Below are 23,391 nucleotides of genomic sequence, written 5' to 3' on the forward strand. Positions count from 1 at the left end.
TCTCGCGAATCGTCAGCTTTGGCAGAATTCTGAGGAATTTTTTTTTAACAGGAATTTTCTACTTAATATCATCGTTCTCGGAGATTTTTGTTAGATGGCTACTGTTTATTTTCGGATAATCTCTCTTTGAAATATCTTGTACATTAAGTGATTTTGGTAACTCCAAGAGACATTTGAAACATCAGTAATTATATCGTGCGAATTTAAATGACAGTGAAAGATACAACTAAAAAATATTCAGAGATGCAGCTTCTTATCATTGTTTTGTCTGTAACATGGCGACTGAAGCGTTCTTTCTTTGATTTGGAAATAATATAGAAATTTAATAATTGTATTTCACTTTTGGCGAAGAAAGTGCCTTGATGCACGACGGTATACTTCTATGTGCGCGAAAGTTTCTCACTTCAAGAAATCCTACAACAGACTACTTCCGAACGTAATAAAATCTCGTATTAAAATCTTTATCAAACAACAATTCAAGAAATTATCCATCAATTTTCTCTTGGACCAAACAGCAGACAGATATATATCTCGCATAAATCATCTCTTAAGTATCTTCATTGTTCAGCAAACTCAATTCCATGAAAGTTCGTTGATTTGTGACTAATCTAAAACATCAACTTGCGTTATAACTTGAGAAATCATCGATATTATTCAGTGACGATCTCACTGTTCACGCAGAGACAGATTGTTAATCTTAGAAGAGATAAAATCGGGCGAAGAGCGACGATCTCTCGCCAGGAATTGCTCCTCGACACGACTGCACGAACTCATTCTTAGACTGGAGCTGTACTTGCCATACGCACCGCTGCCGGGGGGCGGCGGGATCCTCCCGGCGGTGAGCGGCAGCGGTGCTTCCGGTGGTTGTCGTCCGGTGCTGCTGGGTGGTGTCGACCTGTCGATGTCGGCAGCGGTGCAGCCGCCGGTCGCGACGCTACCGACGAACTTGACCAGCAGCGGCCCAATAGCGGCCCACAATTCTTTGCATCACACATCAGGCGGTGGCCTGGCCCTGCCACTGGGTGCTGCAGCGGGCCCGCCGGTGATGATGCCGCGTCCGCCGCCGGGTGCCATGCCACCGCTGGGACCGACGCTGCCTCCGACCCATCAAGACGAGGACCTGGCCGATGCAGCGCCTAATCAGGACGTCCTGTTGGCGCTCCTCGCGAGAAACAAGAATCTAGAAGGTGAGTGAAAAAGCGACATTCATCCGAGAAAATTCTTCAAAGGATCTTTTGAAAGTAGCAACAATTAACAGGAATTTATTACAGATGTTTCTTAAATTATCTCACATAAGAATCGGTTTGCAAATTTTTGCATTACTTGCATTTGTAAGAAGTTAGATTTTCTAACTAATGAGTCTGAAAGATGAATAGAAAAATGCGATACCTTGATGTGACTGCTCTGCGATTGGATGCCTCTTTTTAAGAAGAAAAATGATTGAATTATTTTCATAGCAAAAATGTTGAAAACTCATAAAATGTTTTATTATTTAGAGTTAAAAAAATTACGTTTTATATATCGGGGAAAGAGTTATTTATGAATTGGTGTTTTTTTCATATAAATAATTTTTCTTCAGTTAATTATATTTCGGAATTTAATTAAATTTCTGTTTACATACAAAATTAATAATCACTATTAAAATAAACATAGTTTAAATATTTTACTGAATCTTTTCTAAAGATAGACACAAGGTATAATTTTTTTAAAAAAGGAAATGACGATAAAAAGAAATGAATTTAAAAAATGTAATTATTAAACACTTAGTTTTACATAACTCATTAATCATGAAATGACGTACTATCAATGAACCGATAGAACGATAACTGTGAATATTATCAAAGATTATTTTTGAACGAAATCAAGATTGCTTGTAACTTATGCAACGTTGAAGACGATATTGGAAAAGCTATATTGTAGAAATATTATTTTCATTTTTTTAAACATTAAAATTTCTTAACACATATATCTATTTTGAACAGCGATATATTAAAAAAACTATCATCATACTAGCATGATGATGCAACGTTGCAAATATATGTTATATTCTGAGCGTTTCTTTTCTATTATGTCTAAGTTTTCACGATTATTCAACATGACACTTATAAAAAGAATAAACATAAATTTTAATACTTATGTAGATTATTATTTTTTATTTATATAACAATTTAAAAATTATTGTATGAAAATATAATACTTTTATGGTTAGTAACACTACCATATTTTTGTTAGTAACAAGTTTATTTAAATTTACGTTGTCGTGATACTTTATTTAATAATAATTTATCTTTTGGTACGATTAAATATATTTGAACAACGTATTTGTAAAAATAAACGTCATTTTCTTTTTACAATTTCTACTGATTGTGAAATATGAAATGTAAATATCAAATGCATCATCAGCGTAAACATTAGACTTCATTTAATTTATACTATTGTTCGATTTTCCATTACGTTCGTTGACTCGGAAACTCATCTGCGGCATTTATTCGCGAAATGCAACTGCCAATTGCTCAATGGCAATTACATCGAAAACAATTTACAGACGGAAGCGCTATGATTAATGGTAAAATTAGTAATAAAACACTTGAACAATTGCACTGGTTGTCGAAACTCGATCGCAACTTAGCTTCTTCGATTTACAGCGCGAGTCGTTTGACATAATTTCTATTCTCAATGACACCGATATCTCGCAATATCAGCTTGTCTTAAAATTCTTGCTTGGATGTTACATGAACAGTGGCCGCTTTTCGATAATGTCTCCATCAGCGATCGATAAGATTAATAGCCTCATCTAAAAATTCGCTATCGCGTCCATGGCACCGTCTTATTGTTTTTCTTTATCGATTTTATGACGTCGTATCTTCTAAGCTATGATATTTTAACAAAATGACGTCAAATGTATGATTATCGGCACTAAAGTTCTCAACGAAATGCTTTTAACTAAAATTTTTTTACTTCAAATACTGAAAAAGTCTTTTGCGATCATTTTTATATTAAATTATAATTATAATTAAGCGATTTTTATAGATAAAATCAGTTGTAATTAAAAAATCAGTTGTATTTTAAAGGCACAATAGTAATTCTGTCTCTATAATATATTTTTATCAGTTTTAAAAAACAAGAATTTGTGAAAATAACATCGATAACAAAAAATTTAGTTTATCATAATTTCATTATATTATTATTTTTATTTATTTTTAACTTATATTTTTACAAACATTATGATTGTTTAAAAAAAAACATTGAACTTTTTTTCTTAAATATTAAATATTTATTTTATAAATAACATAAATTTGATTTAAATGTTCAATTATATGCAAATAATAATATATGGATTATAAAAAATATTTAAATCTATATGCTCGCGCTCAAGATTCTATTCTCAAATTATTTTGATCTTATATTAGAATTGGTATTATTAAACTTTACATGTTTTAATTGAACACGGAATCATCTTTACGTAATTTTAGAAAGTAACTTGTTTCGATCTTAAAACGTGAATATAAAAATTATTACTTAACAATAATAAATTGAATCACTTAACAATCAATTTTAACTATTTAATTCAAGTTAGCATAATTAGGCACAGCTGATTAATCGATTTATATTAAATTGATTGCGGTATTACATAATGATTCTACAAGATTACGATATTACAAGCTTTGCAGAATGCAATAATGATTCCCTATGTGACTTATAACATTTATTAATGTCTTTTCTGAACATATACAAGAAATAATTTAGCTCTTTTTTAGTATAACATTTTTTTAATCTAATAATTTTTTATTACAAAAAATTGTATTACGTATATATACAGTAAATTTACATTATTTAATAATTATAGTTACATAATATATTTATTTATTTGTTTATATATTTGTTTGTTTTGTCTAATGATATTTTCTCTTTATATAACAATCACCTGAAATGACGAAGAATATTTCATATCTTCTTATCAAAATAAACTATATTTGATCGGTTGTATTTCAGGGCCACAAGATATCATCTTTGTCTGTAACTGGAATAACATTCGCTATTTTTAATGTAAATTTTTAATGACATACTTTCTGTCATTAGATAAACATTACGTTTCTTAATGCAAAATACATTCGTATCAGAAAGACGCATCTATCTAAAAAAAAGATCTATCTTTATCTGATGATAAAGATGGATTTCACATTTTTCATGTAATAATTGAGTGAAAAATATGTTTAATTATACGGTCAAGGATGAGTCTTTCATTATTTTGCAACTCTGAAATATTTTAAAATTGTAATTGTTTATAATTTAGAAATTGTTGCCTTAATATGTGTCTTAAGAACAATACAATTCCAAATTAATTCAAGAATCAGTGGAAGTAAATAATAAATATGAACGATGTAAGGCACTGTATTATGACATTATTAGAAAGGACACTTTTACTTTTAAATGTTTAAATATAGAAATATCATATAAATATTAGCCGCCCAAGGATGTTAAATTTTATAGCCTTTGCACGACTTTTGCTCATCTCGTCACATCGTTGTCCGCCATTTTCATTTTTCTTCTCTGCCACGCGCACCTCGCCTTGTCCTCTGAGTTATTCATCCAGTCGATCTCGGTGAGTGGAGCAAGGTCGAAGGCTTCCTAAATTATGAACGTCCGCGGCTGGAAGACGACCTCGCAGTAGTAGTAATGCAGAGTCGACGACCGATTTTCCGAATGAATATTAATTCACGACGGATCGCGCGAGCGATAATTAAATTCGCCACCCCGTAAACAGAGGCTCGTGACCTCGTAACCCTTTCGGAATTCAAGTATGAGTTATACTTTACTCTTATTACGAACCGACATCTGCGGTGTGTGTGTGTGTGTGTGTGTGTCTCTGCGTGTGTGTGTGTTGGGATTATTTCGATTATCAATCAGGGTAACTCAGAATTTCATTTTTTAACTGTGCTGTGTTTTAACCGAGGAAATAATAATTTTGCATATGATTATCTTTTTTATTAACATTTAGATTTAATATAAAACATTTTAAATAATATTTAAATTAAAAAAATTTTAATAAGACATATTATAGACATATCATCAGCAAAGTTTATATGAAATAAAATTTCTTTCATTTCGCAAAAAGTGTTTATCGAGTATAATTTCGAATAAATCAATTTATTTAAAAATATACTGTAAAATATACAACACTTTTATTATTTTGATATAATAAAATTCAAATTTTTAAATCCGTTCTAAATTTTATTCTTTATATTTCATCAAACTTAGCTCGAAATTGATTCGTCTTGTAAGAAAATTACATCTTCAAATTCAGTCAGATCGATTATTAGTGCCATAATCGCTGTAAAAATTAACACCTATCATGAAAAGGGTAGATTCAACCGATCATTTTGTGACCCGGAGAAACCGATGAACCTCTGGCCGGCTAAGCGTTTCTGGGTAATAAAGAGAGCGAAGTAGTTCGCGGCTCCGCTTTTGTTAAAAGGGCGCGGCGAGGGTGGCGGATATTTTAATAAGGTAAGTGCTGCAAGGCCGGTTGCTATGCTATTGGGGCGGTTTAATCATGTAATGTGTTCGGAGGCTCGGCCGTCCCGCAATCGATATACGGTATTGCTTCGGGCACGACGCGGCGCGTACGTACGACGCGCTTAAATCCCACACCCGATCTAGAACTAAACTTGCGAGCTGTGTAAGCCACGTCAGAGCCACGTCAAAGCCCGGGGAGAGGGTTTGCCAATTTTCTTACTAATCACAGCAAACGCTATTGCAAACGCGAGATCCAAGATAGGCTTGCCGCGGACTTCATCTCACGTTATAACGATTGTTTGATCGTCTGATCCCAGTAAACATCAACTATGACAGTAATATAACATTAATGTTATGTTATGTTTACATAATTAATGTTTACTGAGAACGTGATAAATTATATATTGCAATATAAATTATTTTATGTTGAGAATTATGCGCAAATATGAGATAAATGTATAATTTGTCTGGTTTATACATAATACTAATGGAACTTATGTCATTATATTTGACATAGATCTTATTTAAGATTTGACTTCTCGATATTAATTTTAATTTATTCTTTTTTTTTTATTCTAACATTAGAAAGATATGAAATAAACGAACGATGAGACATCTAATTTAACTGATTTTGACAAAATATGTGTATCTTAATTAAAAGGAGCAAAATTGGATAAAGTGATAATAGAAATAAGACAATAAAATTCTCTATTTTAATCATTGTGTTTGTTAAAATATTTGATGCATAATTTCATTGCTTTGGATATTATCTTGTATATAGCAAAAAAGAGAGAAAATCATGAAATGAAAAGTCTCTCTCTCTCTCCCTCTCTCTCTTTTTCTTTTTTTTTATGAAAGATTGTTAGAAACGTACGTTGACAAGGGGCGAAAAGCTCCAATGACGATGTCAACCAACCCCCGAGCGAAATGGTAACCATAGGAAACGACGGCTCATAGCGAATGAGGGCTGGTCGGGATGGGGATGAAAAGAAAATGGCAGACCGGTTACGGGGTAGTGTGGTATTCACGTGTAGGGGTGAAGAGAAGTCGGTGGGAAAATGAGGATGAAGGTCGGTACCTTTGTTGCCGACGACGGATCAGCTTTGGTGCTCTAAAAGGGCTGAACCTTAAGGTTCCTACTCCGTATAATCGTGCACACTAACACACACATGCGTTTACTTGTGTACGAATACGAACGTGCGTTCTCTTTGTGCACAGAAACGTCTCTGAGAGCTTCGTGGTAGCCAAAGCCGATGATTGGACGAGTTGATCGTATTACGCGGCTGGAAGAAGCTCTTCCCCTCGGGGCTTAAATTCCTCGTGTCACTTTACGATGCCTGTGAAGCACAGTTTCTGTAGTTTTTCCTCATTGGAGCAACGCGAGCTGACGTTCTCGTGTCGCTTATTCAAATATTTCATATAATATTTCGAATGTTCGCAAATGCCTCTTCTTTGCCATAAATGGACTGAATAACGCAAGCATTATGATCGCAAAAAAAAATAAGTATCTTCTCGAATAGCAAGCTACGTTATTTGTCGTTATTTTGATGAAAAAATGACATCAGAGTTGATAAATATCGTTAGCTATCTAGGTTAAAGATCTGATTAATAAGTTTTACAAATAATAAATTTTTTTTTAATTTAGTCGGACAGTGCACTTGATTATTAATTATTTTTTTATTTTTTTATTTAACAAAACAACAATAGAATAGGAATACAATACTTTTTTCGATCATATTTCGATCATATTTCGCGACATTATAATATATCTAGGCGAAATGAAAATGCTGGCAACCTTTTTCACGTGCTATAATTGCGGCAGTACCTTTTGCTTGCCTCCATTTCTCTTGAAAAAAAGTTGCCTAAGTGGGAAAGGGAAATTGCTTTCCAAGTCGAAAGTTCCTGTGGTAACGGCGGTTTTGCTACCTTTTTTTATGGTCGGAGCATGAAAACCACCAGATCGAGAAGGCATCGGCCGAGCTTTTCCTATATTTTCTTTCGCTTTCTTGGCTTTTCGTAGCGCAACTTCGCCCCGAATGACCACTCGTTGTGATAGATCGGTTCAGTAATGTCGTTAAATATCGGTTATCGTCCCCTTATTGCCAATCCACATCACTATAAGTCATAATTTGATTATACCCTTAAAATATAAGGATCTAAAAAAGACATACATTATATTCCTTATAATAAATATAAAAATTTAAAAGACATTATATTATAATGAATATAAGAATCTCTAAAATTATATGTCATTGCATTATATGTCCTTTTCGCGTTTATGTAAAGGAAAATCTAATCTAATTTAATTATCTCTATTTACAACAAAACAATGTAACGATACATTTTCTGTAATTCTGAAACTTACGTTAACATGTTCCATCAAATTGATAAGTAAACCACGCGAAAGCCTTTAGCACGAAGGAAGGTCGACGACATATAATATTTCCCGGCTAAAAACAATTCCCGCCTACACGCGCGTGTTCCGCCACCCGCATCGGGTTACGACATCTCACCCCGAGGGTATTACGGCATTACGATTTTTTTTTCTCGCGCGTGGCTTACCCGAGGTCAATTCATTTCCGGTTTCAAGGACCGACTAATCGAAGTTTGATCGATAGCTGTCTTTTTTTATGGTAAAAGAAAACGTTTAAAGATAGTCGTGGGATCATTGGACCGTATCGCAACATGGCATCATCTCTTTAGGAAATCATACATAAAAAATAATCTCTCCCTTTAAAAGAAAAAAATAAAAAGTTATTATTCTTATTAACAAGGAATTTTTTTATTTGTACTTTTAATTCTTTATTTCATAATTAATATTATTGTTAAATACTTAAATTAGTTATATTTCATTTATTTAATTGTTTTAAAACTTGAAAAACGTTTAGATTGCTTAATATTAATTACAAGATGAAGAATTAAAAGTACAAATACAAAATTCTTGTTATTAAGGTTATTATAATTTTTTTATATTCTTTTTAAAAGGAGATTATTTGTTATAATTGTTATCAATGAAAAAATTACGTTAAAAAAGATAAGGACTATTAGAATATCATTTTGATTGTAAACAGGAAGAAGCAAATGATAAGATTAAAACTTTATTTTAATTAAAGCAATAAAAATTGTTTCAACTACAGCAACAAAATATACAAAGTATGTCTAATGAGTAATCTAGGACGAAGCTATTAAATTATAGTAAACAATTTTGTGAAGTCTATATGTTAATGTTCTTGATAATTATAATTATTATATTTAAATTAACATAAAAAGTTTATTCTAAAGTTACTTCATTTAATCCATTTACTCCATTTAATCCATTTACTTCGCGATATTAAGAATCTACGACCGATCTTGACACTTGAATTGGCATTTGTGCAATGGATGGCTGCAAAAATACAAAAGCTAAGAAAGTATAACTATAATTTAAGAGATCATCTTTAAGAGATCAGTTGGTGCACCGACAATGTGCCATAACTCGCAAATAAATAAAAGCCGCAATCTCGTGCATGTGAGATAGCGAACGCTATCTAATTTAAGAAGGCAAACTCAAGTAAATAACTAAAAATTCATCAATTTTTGATAATTTATTATGAAGAATCAATCTTTTTTGAAACTTTCAGTATACTTTATTATTTAATTAAATTAGTAGGTTTGAAAAAAATTTTATTTTTATAATATTATATTTAAATATTAATGTTATAAGGATGTATGTCTAACTAAAAAAAAGGTGCCTTGCATCGTGGAGTGTAGGGATTGTTGTTCTTATTTGAAATGAAAAATTCAAAATGGGAATGTTATAATGAATATACACTTAACAATTTATTTTTAAGTTAAAAAAGCAAAAATAAAAAATAGTGACATTTCCAAACCTGCGTTTTAAAAAAATAATAATTTTAAACAAAAAATACTAAAAAAACAATTGTTTATTTCAAAAACATTTATGTAAAAATAGGTTCATGCTGTGAAAAAAATGTTATAGAATATGTAAACGCAAGGAGAAGTTCGTTGTTTGAGCTACATTTCACGTCGTTCGAAAATTGTTTCAAGAAAAATTTTTTAAATTTTTGATACAGAAAAATAACATTTTTTAGAAACTTATGGCTGTATGTGTTTTTAATGTACAACTTTACGGAAAAACAGTAAGAGATAAAAATTATTGATTTTCTTCTCAGATAAAGTTCTGAGAATTTTTTCAGAATTTTTTTCAGAATTTTTTAATACCGTATTTTCTCATGTTGGTAAAAATAAAAAAACGCAGTATTAAAAAGTTGATAAAAAATTCTGAAAAAATTCTTAGAGTTCTATGAGAAGAAAATAAATAATTTTTCTTTTCCAATTTTTCTGTAAAGTTGATAGTATTTGATTAAAAAATTATTGAAAAGTAATATTTAGCGATTTTTAGCAATTAATATCTCGTTAAAAAAGTTTCGTTAAAGTCTCGTTTAAAAAAGAAAAAATATGCATCAAGTGCATAAAAAATGTACCGAATATTACATTCCTTTTAATAAAAAATAAAAAATACATAAAATAAATGCAATTAGTTAAGTATTTCATAACTCAAGATACATAAAATATATTGAAAGTAACTAAAATCAATTGAATTGTAGTGAAGAAAAAATTTGGTCCAAACATCACATTAATTACACTTCTGCGAATATATTGTCTTAACACAGTATTTACATTATGAATTAAAATATAAAAATAACAGATATTTGTATATAAATATATATGTACCTATTTATATAGTTATTTGTTTGTGGAATATAAAAATATGTTCTATATAAAATATACTCTATATATTTCTATTTTTTTAACATTTTATAAAAGAAATTTTATAAAGCAAAAAGTTATTAACAAATAGAGAGATACTAAGGTAATTTAGAATAAATTTTTTTTTAGTAATATTCACAATAATCGCTCTGTAATTTTATCTTTTTTTTTCATATTTTTAACATTTTATACATACTTTAGTTTTCAATCAAGCTATGAACTAAAATACTGGTAAAGTAAACTTTATCTAAAATTAAATATAGAGTACAAAGTTCCATAACCTGAATATATGAATAATATTGCGTTTTCAGAAAATTCTAATCCTTTTCAGTTCTCCGTTTAACACATTTATTTCATTTTATGGTAGAAGCTTTGAGCTAGCTACAACTTTATTTACTTTTGATTGTAGCCATCTCTATATATATTGTATTTAAATAAAATGAAATAGAAACTTTAAGATAATTTTTTCAGAAAAAGGTATGTGCTCATGTGTTTTTCTCTTCGTAATGCATTAATAATTAAAAATATTACTACATTATTTATTAAAATTAATAATTGTTAAATATTAATTATTGAAATGAAATTTTCGGATGTCGATTAATTCAATAGTATCCTCCGGATGTAAGCGGCGTGTAATCCGAACCGTTATATGGAGAATTCTGGGATTGAGTTAGCGTATATACGTGGGAACACAAGCCTGAGGCCTCGGGGTTGTTTTCCTTGGAGGCGTGCTCGCCGATCGCCTATCACATAGGGTAAGTTTTTGGAGTGTTACACTGAAAGAGAGAGGTGGTGTTCACTTCTACGGCGCCACGTGACTCTTGCGGGACAGAGTTCTCCTGTTTGTCGAGAACATAATCACATACATCTCTCTTTCTCTTCACAATGCTTTGTTGGTTCCCTTTCGTTGTTGCCACTGGAAGTTTACGCGATCGGAGATTAAGTGGCTCATGATGGGAACTAAATGGTGTTTAGGCCGCGTTTATGTAACCTTACGATTATGTCACCGGCACACGGCATTAGGATTGCGTGGACTCGAAAGGACATGAGTTTAAATGTTACACATATTTTCCGCCGCTCATTTAATCTGAAAACTATTTTATAGATGTGAACTACATGGGTTTTCTGACATAAATTACAGATATTTCGATTTTTGAAAAACAAAATTGTAAGACTATGGAAAAAATAACTTGGATGGAAAAATAATAATCTACAATAAATATATAGGAAAATTATGATACTAAAATTATTATCTCAATATTAATATTATTACAAATTTAGATATGTAAAAATATATAATTACTAGAAAATCATATTCATTATTTTTATTCTAATTTGATATAATATTTTATCAAATTAGTTATTATTTATTATTTTAAAATTCTGAAATTAAATTTTACTTGAAATTAAATTTTATTAATCCCTTCTTAAAATTTTGATTAGTTAATTAATATAGCTTGATTTGAAAATATTATATTAGACTTTGAAAGATAATATATTGCATTATAATAATAATAATTATATTAAAACTCTCGAATTTTAAACAATACAAAAAGATAAATATAGTAGGCTAATGAGAGTCAGCAACAATAAATGGCGCAATTGTTTAGTGAACAATCAATAATCAGATATATTGAATTGATGTCTTCTTTATTTTGAACGTTTCGACTCTCTTTAGAGACCTCCTCAGCAAGAATGATACAAATTTAATTAGCTCACATGTCCATAATTCTTAAGTCGATTTGTAGAGACACCAACATAAAATTAGCGTTTTTCAACGATAACAAATTAAATAGATTCAAAAGTAAAAAGGACGCTCTCTCAAAATTTGATAATAAAAATGTCTAGGAGGACTCCTCAGCAAAAAAAGTCGAAAATAGAAGTTCAAAATAAAGAAGACATCAATCCAATATCTGATTATTGATTGTTCATTAAATAATTGCGCCGCTTATCGTTGCTGACTCTCATTAGCCTACTATATTTATCTTTTTGTATTGTTAATATTACATTATATTTAAGAAGAAATTTTAGATATCAACCTTGATATCATCCTAGATTTTGCTTATCTTTACTACAAAAGTTCAAAAGTTGAAACTTCTACTTTTCAATGTTTTTCTGTGTACAGCCACAAGAAGCGAAAACTTTCCAAAAGGAAAATATCCTTGCTAACTCTTAAATTATCCCTCCGAGAGAAAACTCTTATCGCGCAATACACAAAGAAATTTCATCAATTTCACTTTTCGTATATTTTCTTTACTTTTTACAAGTTGATGTCGAATACGCTTATTACACGAAATTCGCGGAAAAGAAAGAAAATGTGACATCAAAGAATCAACAAATTACTCTTGCGCGTTTCTTTTAATTCGACGGTAGCAAAATATTAACTGCTATTGTGTTGATCGCGTGAAGTTCGATTCAAAACTGCGCGAAACGAGACATTAAAATTGTGAATACTGCGGTTTGATGATCAATAAATGTAATTTCACAATAAATGCATGCACAGACAATCGAGAAACAAAGAAGTGGAATTTAAATGTATGAATATTTTCACACAGATTTATTCCGTTTATGACATGCCACGACGTTAGTTTTATCAGTACTTTTCAGGAATTCTTATCAGGCGACTTCAAATCAACGAGTGAAATTTTAGATTTTTAATTGGTAATATTTAGATAATTGTATAATATATAATATATTCATTTACAAAAAGAGATAAAACAGAAAACTAGGAGTTATACGAAAATCTTCAAATCATTGTATATGCATATACATATATATATAAAATTAAAATACACATTTTTAATTATTACAATAAATACAATATTATATTTAATATAGGAAATATGTTTCGGAAATATTATTTCGTTTGCAATTTATATGCAAATTATTGTTCTCCTGTTTCATTGAAATATCCAAATTAATGTATTTGTTAAAATTCATTATAATAATATTATAATAATTATAACAAAGAGAAATTTGTAATTAATTTTTCAGAGGAATATTTAATTTCGTAATTTCATTATTTTATCCGGTTTCTCAAATACTCTTTTAACGCTCGAATATTTATTCGCTATTTATAATTAATCTGAATCGTAAATTACACGGACACATACAAAAACATATAATTATCGTATAAAGTATGATATGATTAATTCATGTACGTGAATATTATCTAAAAATATTTTTGTACATGCAATACGTTTAAGGCTATCATGCGAATAAGTAATTTAATAATTTGCAATTTAAAAAAGTGGCGAATCGCAATATCACGTCGTACGAAATATGTTAGAACTCACTCATAATAGTGGCGAGTAAATTATGTATTATCTTGGCATGGGAAAAGTGCAGGCAAGTTGAAATGTTAGTGACACACACAATGTCCTATAAAAAAGTTATGGTGCTCACAATCCCAGAATACGTGAACGACGCTCGTATTCAGCAATTGTGTCGACGCGCACTCAAATCTCTAGTGATCCTAAGAATAGTATGAATAGTGAATCGACAGCTTTTCTTTACGATTTTATAGAGTATTTTTTTATGTGATCGCACATGTGCAACAAAAAGCACTGAAGCATTTTAATTTTAGTACGCATAAAATTTTAACTTAAACTTTTTTGTCTGCAAAAGCTTATTAAAGCAAATTAAATCCAATTATGAAAATTTTATTATTTTATCACTATAAAACAACATATCTCCTTCTTTTTTCAATTTTTGTTTATACGTTGATTTAAATTTATTTTTAATTAGTTTTAAGGGGAAGCTATTTTTAAATTAGCTCTTAAATTTATTTACATTTTCTTTTTTTTTGTTTTAGAACGGAGAGTCAAAGCACCAAGCCGTTTTACTATCAAGGAAGAATGTGAGTGTTTTTTTTTATTTTATTCCTTTATATTATGTTCTGTATAATTCTGATAAGTTACATTTTAGGAACATCTTTAAAACTTAAACTAGATATTGAATTGTTATTATTTTAATTCAGATTTGAGTGTGTTGAAGTTTAATGTTAGTGAGTGTGTTGAAAGTTTTAAGCCAATGCCAAGGATTGATTTGGTTTCATTATCAGAAATAAATGCAAGTATCATTTTGTATCGAAATTTAAATCTACTAAAATTATATCATTTATATTTAAATATATAAACCTACTAAAATTATATCGCTTCCCAGACAACACGCAATGTCTAGAAGACGTCTTTATGATACGTCTTTCATGTATTTTTAGACATGTATATCTCAAAAGATGTCTTTATAAGATCTTTATAAGATCTTTTAGACATGCATGTGTTATCTAGGTTATACATAAATACTAAAAACAGTTTTTTACTGGGAAAGACATAAGATTGGACATTGAAAATTGGGTGGAAGATAAACTATGTAGGGGAAGGCTGAGAGTGTGTCAATTTGCAAACGAGAAAGCTCGAATGATGGTATCAATCCTTGAAGTAGTCTATTGCGAAAAGGGTCACGAAATACTGTGAGACACTCGACTCTGTCCCATATGTTATCCAGAACACGTTCAACTTCGATCTAAGTGCGACAGTTGGTCACGGGATACTATTTGTGATACTATTGTCGATTAGAAGTTACATCTCGAGAGCTTTATTGCCGATGTCGATACCGTCATTCACTTCAAAACATAATATTCGTTTGGAATGCGGGCGTAGCATAAACGAAAAGAATAGTTCTGTTGAAGTATCTAAAAATTTATCTAGATACAGATCTAAAAATAATTTCGTTTGGACCATAAAAATAATTATGTATGCTTAAACTGATTGCTAGAATGTTAAAACTTTTTGTAGCATTTTCAACATTTAAGCGTTCTACATAATTATTTATAATTTATCAAAATTATTTTCAGATCTGTATCTGACTAAATTTTTAGATACTTTAATAAAACAAAACTGTTTTTCCATATCCATATATATAGTTTTATCTGAGATACGTGTAAAATATGGACACAAAAGGGACATTTAATTTCCGATGGCTCGCAATTCAAGGAGCATCGCTGCCTGGTCATTTTTGTAAAGAGAAGAATCGTCACATAAGAGATTAACGAGAGGCGTTCAGGTCTGGCAAACTTCATATACTTCGCCTTTGTACGAAGATAGAGAAAAAGTAACAGTCACCGCTCTCGCGAAGTAATCCTTCACCCTGCGAAGCAACATGCGCGTGTCACCCCCAACATACAGGGTGGTACATATTCATCGGAGCACATGGCGCGCACGAGCGGGGCACCAGTTGTCGCGGCACGTTCCTGGCACGTGCAAGCACGTGGCCATATTGACGAGTGGATTGTTCATTCCGACGTCTCTCGTGTGCGTCGATGCACGAGGATCGCCTTCCCGCTGAGTTTGTTGCCGATTTTCGTGGGCCGCCCGTTAATTGGGAATAATCGTTTAGATGGCTTCGCGGCAGACTTTACAGTTTGCTTGAACGAGGGACCATCCTTGGGGGAGGAAAAAGAAAAGAACTCTCTGATTAAAAACGTATGATTTGAATCACCGTTTGGACGATATGCAGTGAGTACAAAAAGTATTCGGACAATGAAGAATATTAAAAAAAAAAGCTTTATTTTTAAAAAGTAAATATTAATTAACAATTTATTAATTAAGAGTAAAATAGACTTCGTATTTCTCACAATTATTTTACAAGGACGCACAAAAATTAATATACAAATTATCTTAAAAATAAATGAAAATAAATAATTGTATAATATTATTTGGACGCACAAAAGTATTCGTGTAGTCGAGAAATTTAACTTTTAAAATCAGAAACATGCTCTTTAGTTTTTATTGGTAGTACTCATTGTATAAAATTGATAATTAATGTTTATTTTCTACAAATAAGATCTTTTTTCCTCTAAAATGTGAAAATATTTTTCATATTTACTACACCCTTTTAATTTTAATTTTTGTAACAAATTTTATTTTCGCACTTTAGAATAGAATATAGAATATTATTATTGCCAGCTTATGTGCCAAAAGGGTACTTGGTTTATTGTCTTTTATTATCTTTTATTAATCTCATACATATCTTACATCCATCCATATCTTATAATTAACGGCTAACTAAAATCTGATAGTTAAATATTACTGTTACCTAAACCTACATTCTTTTCTTAAATATCACAACCTTTCTATATAATAAGATTAATTTAAGTTAATATCATATTAATCCAATATACAATTTTTACATAAAACCATAATAACATTTTTCTTTATTCCCTTATATTTTTCTATATCTCTTCTAATAAATAATTTTCCATATTCTATACCTAAATACTTAGCTCTATTTTTTTTCTCTTCTTAGTTCTCTCTTTCCTTAAAACATATATATAATTTCCTTAAAACATTACTTTTTACGGTATTTTAATCTTCGTTCCATAATTACCTCCACACACACATATTTTCTCCTTGAATTCTTACCTAATTCTACACAAACTAGTCTCTCATTTTAAATTTTCAAGTTATATTTATTTCTTGATTCACTTTGTACTTGTTTTTTTTATAATTTAAAAGTTATCCCGCATTTTAAGAAGTAATAGGAAAAGAGAAGGAAAAAGTCAACATATTTGAAATAGAAGCAATAGAAGATTAGAACACGTGTGAATTAAGAATTCACGTATACGATAAAAAAGGTTGCGCTAAGTTATATAGTGTAGCTTAGTAAGTTACGTAGAGAGTCAGTATAAAAGTGCTTACGTCGAATCGATAACGCGTGCTGGTGTTCATGGCTCCATTAGGATAATTGTACGCTCACATCGTTTCTCTCTTCCAGTATCTATAGCTATCTGCCTATCTATCTCTGTGTCTCTAGTCCCCCATAGTCTATTTTCTTCGACAACCCCATTGCCCTCTTTTCTTTCCTACATAAGTAGATGATGTCCACGATAACATTGTGAAGGAAAATCATTAGGGAACAATATATCATTGAAATGCGAAACGGAAACTTGTCGAATGCATTAATGAGTTACGAACGTAGGGACAAAGTAGGTCAAAGCAGAATCTATACTATTAAAAATATTGTCATATAAATCTAAATCTTGTTATATTAACTAATCATATAAAAAAATATTGTCATATAAATATAAATGTATTATTACAATATCAGAAAATTAAAAATAATTACGTAATTACGCCAGAAGTTGGCGTTACGGAAAAGTCAAGTTTGCTTAAAAATATTTTCTCAGCAAAACAGTTAGCTATAAATAAAAACTTTGGCATAATTTTCTTTCCTCAGTAGATATATTTTTTTTTTAAATGTAGATCGCACTAAAAATATATATGTATAATTAATATACTATAATTAACAACCTCTTTTACGTTTATCTCGTATGTAGTCGATCATTCATAAATGATACGTAGTAAAACTATAATCGATCACGGTCATTGCTTCGCGGTTTTGTCAAATGCCTATTGTAGACGAAAATAGTTGTCACGGAACAATACTTGATGCGGCACTCCTACGCTCATCGGAGGGATCCCACACGATCGTCCGTGGCACGCATTGCAAATCACGTGTAGATTTATAGCAACGTTAAATCGAGGCATTCCGTAGTCCAGTTCCCATGCTCTCATCATGTAATCGTCCGTGAAAATGTCCGCTTATCTGCATAAGTGAAATAAGCCAGTAACGGCGTTGAAGGAGTGCCGACTATCGTACAACCATCATAACATAATTCTCCCATTAAAAATGGCCGTCTAATAATGAAGAGATATTGACAAATTTAGAAACCTTTGTTTTTAATTTACAAGAATGCATAATACAATATACAAAATTGCAGTCAATTAAAATAGATAAGAACTATGATAAGAACATTTATTAGCTTTTAATGTAATGTTAATATTTTTTGGGATTAAGTATTTCTACTCTTTCTCTCTCTCTCTCTCTCTCTCTCTCTCTCTCTCTCTCTCTCTCCATAATATTTTTTATATTAAAATGAACATCCTTTCAATTATTATCCAGTATTAATTGTTATCCAGCATTATCGTGTTCTCATGGCACGGGACTTTGCACCTCATTGTTGATTATTTAGGCGGAAAAGGAACCGCCCATGCTTTTACCACGAAGTGAATAGACCATAGAGGAGGCGTTAAATACGACAAAACCATGACATCCGGTATGCACGAGTCGACACGTGACCTTCTCAATGCTCTAACACCAAGTGCTCGTCGAGCACGGTAACTCGAGCACTATTCAGAACATCATTACGTATTTTTCGCTTTTTTTCTTTACTCGCTGATCGAAAACACATAAACGCAGTTCCCGGTTTACGATCTTCTCAGTATGTATATTTGAATGTATACAAATATGATACATATGAAGATACAAATATATAATATAATAAACTATACAGTTTCATTATACTGTAATAAAGTATGCTGTCAATACTAATAATACAAATAATTATAATAAATATTGATAAAATTAAATTTATATCAAAATATCTTAAAAAATAAAATAAAAGGTTTTAAAAAATAAAAGTTATAAATTAACTCTTACAATTAAAATATCGCAAATAAAAAAATTAAAAAATGCTTTTTATAACATCATAATAATATTTAGTTATAATTATATGAAATTTAGATTTTTCGAAATTTACGAAATTAATACATATGACATTTATTATTTTGTTAATTTATATGCATACATAATGAACATTAATTTTGTAATTTTAGTCAGATAATTTATAATTTCTATATAGTTCGTAGACGAGGTATATATCATTACCCATCGAACAATTGTATAATAATATGATGAAAATAACCCGCAGATATTCAGAATTCGAGCATTGCCCGCATACTTCAATTAGAGCCATAAATTCGATGTCATCATTTGTGCTCCCGTAGAGTTACTCATGAAGTGATCATTCAATATATGATTATCTATAAATTTATATTAAAAAACTATCAGAGCATGTTATTAAAAAGATCAACATACAGTCAATATTAAACACGATGATTTATGAATGCGGACTAATTTGAAAGTAACATAAAGAATGCATTTTTAATTAGCTCTTCGGAACTGACGGTGTATTCAATTATAAATTTTTTTATAAAAAAACGTGAAACAATTTAATTTTATGTTATAGATATCTTGTTTATATTGTTTATTGATTAACCTTATTAAGATATTTACAATTAATATTCATTTCTTTATATTATGTCGTTTTCCTTGAAATTAATGTCTTTTAATTAACATAAATTAAGCAGATCTTACTCAGTAATTGTGTCAGTTATTGTATTACAGATTTTTTTACGTCAGCTCCGAAGGGTTAATAAACTAATGACAGATAAAAAGATAAGAAATCATTTGGAATCATGCACTTTGTACGTGCAAAATAAAAACGGGATTCTTAAATGATAGGCTGTAATTTCTAAATTACAAAATTATAAAGTATAAGTGTAACAAAGAAATCTTTCGTGCGAACTTTATGTTTGAAGTATTATCTATTAATTTAATGTATCATACAACCTAAGACATTAAATTAAGAAGTTAATTATTCAAGAGATTACATCTTGAAATTAACATATTTAAATGATAATCTCATAAATAATATCTTGTAACATTTTTGCGTTTTATTGTACTCGTCAATTACAAATAGAGAATGGATAACAATCACATTGAACTCTTTCCCGCTTTGCTCGCTCGTCATGAACGAGCAATAATCGCTCTCATCATCAGATCTAGGTGGAAGTCAACGCGTCACAGAGAAAATCTGTGAAGAAGAAAAACATATCGTCCCCTAATAGCCCTCATTGACAACCATAGCAAAGACGCGGCACGGTTTTGGGGTAGCGCCCTGTTTTCATTTCAATTTCTACCCCTTAGTGCCAATCCCCTCTGAGGCCAGATGGTGTATGATGTGGCTCTCTCTCTCTCTCTCTCTCTCTCTCTCTCTCTCTCTCTCTCTCTCTCTCTCTCTCTCTCTCAATTGTTTTCTCTCTTTCTCTACGTCTATTTCTAGTTCTTTCTTTTAGATTCTACATATCCTATGTGCTTGTTCATGCCTCCCTCGATCTTTCTTTTCCTCTTTCTTCTCTTCTCCGTCATCGCTCTAGCTGACTATGAGAGATCGCTATGATTGAACATGTCAATGTTTGATTTGGCTTATACCAGTGCCTGTAACGCGGTTAACACATCCGCTTGCTTTCGAGGGTTCGCAATGATTTTTTATTCTCCTGGCATCTTTTGCAATTTTCGCGACGCGAAAATCACTTTGAGAAAAATAATGTCATATAAGTAGATGTTTAGCACTTATGAGTTTTTTCTGTTACAATATAATTTTTTCTCATCATAAAAATCAAAGATAATCTGCTTCAAAATACAGCTACTGAGTTTTTCACCTTTAATTAATTTTTTAAAAATTACTCTTATTTTATATGTATCATATATGTCAATGTTCTTTTTCCCCTCTAAATTATAATAAGTAATACTTCTAAAGCTTTAATCTTTAAAAAATGTACATAATTTACTTAAATATTTTTTATCTATACTTTTTAATATTCGGAATGATAGAGAGAGTACTCTCTCTCTCTCTCTCTCTCTCTCTCTCTCTCTCTCTCTCTCTCTCTCTCTCTCTCTTTCTCTCTCTAAAACTATAATATTATAAATAGTATTTTAAATCACGACAAGTTTTCCTAAATTCGCCACTACCAAAATCTCCTCGGGTGAAAGGCGAGCCCCTCTGATCGAATTATTCGGTACCGTATCGTCTCGCGGCGGGACGAGAAAACAAACCGCGGTACCGCAGGGGTAAAGTGTTTAAATTTAGACGAATGAAATAATAAGATCATACAGTAAACAGTCAGGGATGAAAGGTACCGGGTGCAAACAGAAGCTCGCGAACTGGCGAGGGTGTGCTCGAAGAGCATGCAAGCGCTTTCTGAAAATACATATCGCGATTCTCTCCGGGGAGTGCCGCGGTCGCTTCATATATCGATTGCAGAAGCAGGCTCTCCCTTTCATTCTCTCTCTCTCTCTCTCTCTCTCTCTCTCTCTCTCTCTCTCTCTCTCTCTCTCTCTCTCTGTGATCGCAGAATGGAGAGCTTTGGTAAACACATACCAAAACGCGACGCGCTAAATAATATCCGAGTCGGCCAGCGGGAATAAAATTTCATAACGTCCCTTCCGCCGCGGGCGCAGTAGAGGCGCTTTTCCGATTTATATTTAATATTACATTTTAATAAAACATAATATGAAATTTTTTACAAACAATACACCCGTATACAATGGGTATACAGCAAAATTCGTTTAATAAACGTTTATTTAAAAAAAAATGTTCAATAACATTCAATAATATCAATTAAATTAATTTCTCTGGTGGAAAGTGGTCATTATAATAACGTTATTATATAACGTCATTATATAATGATATAATTTTACATATTTATAATATACGCATTGTTCTTTGGATGTAAATGAAAGCTATTCGTTGTTGACACAAAACGACGTTGTCAATAAAACAGAAAATGAGTTAGATTACGAAAGAAAATTTGCAAGGATACACCTAAAATGAGATTTGGCGGTAAAATTATGAAATAGTACTATTAAAAATTAAAAGAATTTTTTTAAGTATTATAAATTCCTACAATATAAATATATGTTTAAGTCATTAATTTTTACTTGTATTGGAGATAGATTGGAAATAATTAAAAATAAAAATTTTATTCAATAATTTCCATCGAATCCATTTAATTAAATCATTGGGACTCGTTGACGTTTGAAAAATCAGTTGGAGACCCCAGCTTTCATGTGGGCGGCGGACAGCGAAAAAAATCACGCGGGAAGATTCGGAGTCGTCGGCGCGGTTGAAAGTCATCCCGTTAATTACCGAGGAAGAGGCCGACAAATCATCGCGGGGCCGACCGCAAACCCCATAATTGCGGGCCTTATGGTTTCGCCGGTGGCACGAGCTGCTTCCGCAGCTGACCCGGCTAGTCAGTCGGCTGGTCTATATCGGGAACGCAATATCCCGGAACACTCGCGGACCGTGGAAGCCATAATATAGAGCAACGCCCGTCGAGCGCTCCGTGAAACGGAGTGATTCACCAAAATGCACGACAGATGCGCGATCATTGGAAGATAGCCGGCCGGCAGTAACGATGCCTCGGAAGTAGCCCGATAACTTCTGGAAGCCCGCACGAGGACGACGTCGCGCTGTGTGTTTTTACACGAGGCATATCTCGTGCTCGTTGATGCTCGTTAACCCCGATGGCGAGTCCGACACGTTGCTGTTACCTCAAGGGGTGTATATTTGCAAAGGGAAAAAAAAGATAAGAGAGAGTGATAAAAGTATAATTGTTATGGCTTTTCATAAAATTGTAAAATTAAATTATGAAATAGCACACGATAGATACAACTTGTTAAAAGACATAACGCATAAACGTGACTGAAGCAATCAGCTGATACAGAAAAGATTCTACGGATGTTTAAGTCGAAAGACTTTATAATTGCTAAATTGATGTGAAATACATTAAAGAATAAGATTTTGTTATTTAATTTAACGAAACTTCTAGTAAAAAGTTACGTTGTTATTAAATATTGTAGCAGAAAGGGGAAGCTAAAAAATTTAATATTGTCAAATTTTTTACTTATAATCTATGCGTTAAAAGTTAATTATACCATGGTAATAAATAATGAATGTGTTAAATTGTGATTAACTGTATAATTAATTTTGAATGAAATCAATTTCTGTTTTTATGCCGATTTATTTTATGACAAGGAATCTTTTTTTGTTTTTTTGTTGTATCGCCAATCAGCGAACATCCACATATTTGAATAGACCATGCACTCCGTGCTGGTCGCATACATCGCATGTGTTTGCAGCTTGGAATAAGGGAATCGCTCACATAATCATACGTGACAAGTGACGGTCTCGTAGAGAGAGAAAGAGAGAAAGAGAGACAAAAGAAAGAGAGCGAAGTCACATCCCCAGCTTTTCGATGGGGCCATCCCGAAGGGGAGACTTACCCCTGTCGTATTCACGGTACACCCACGCACAATGAACGTCCCTAATAGGTACACGCAGCCCCTGATTAGAATCTAGGAGGCTCCGTTTTGCGCGGGAGACGCCGCTGACTTTTACAGATGGACGAGCTTGTTCGC

This window comes from Acromyrmex echinatior, chromosome 7, assembly GCF_024713525.1.
Source record: "Acromyrmex echinatior isolate Ae372 chromosome 7, ASM2471352v2, whole genome shotgun sequence".
Lineage (NCBI taxonomy): Eukaryota > Metazoa > Arthropoda > Insecta > Hymenoptera > Formicidae > Acromyrmex > Acromyrmex echinatior.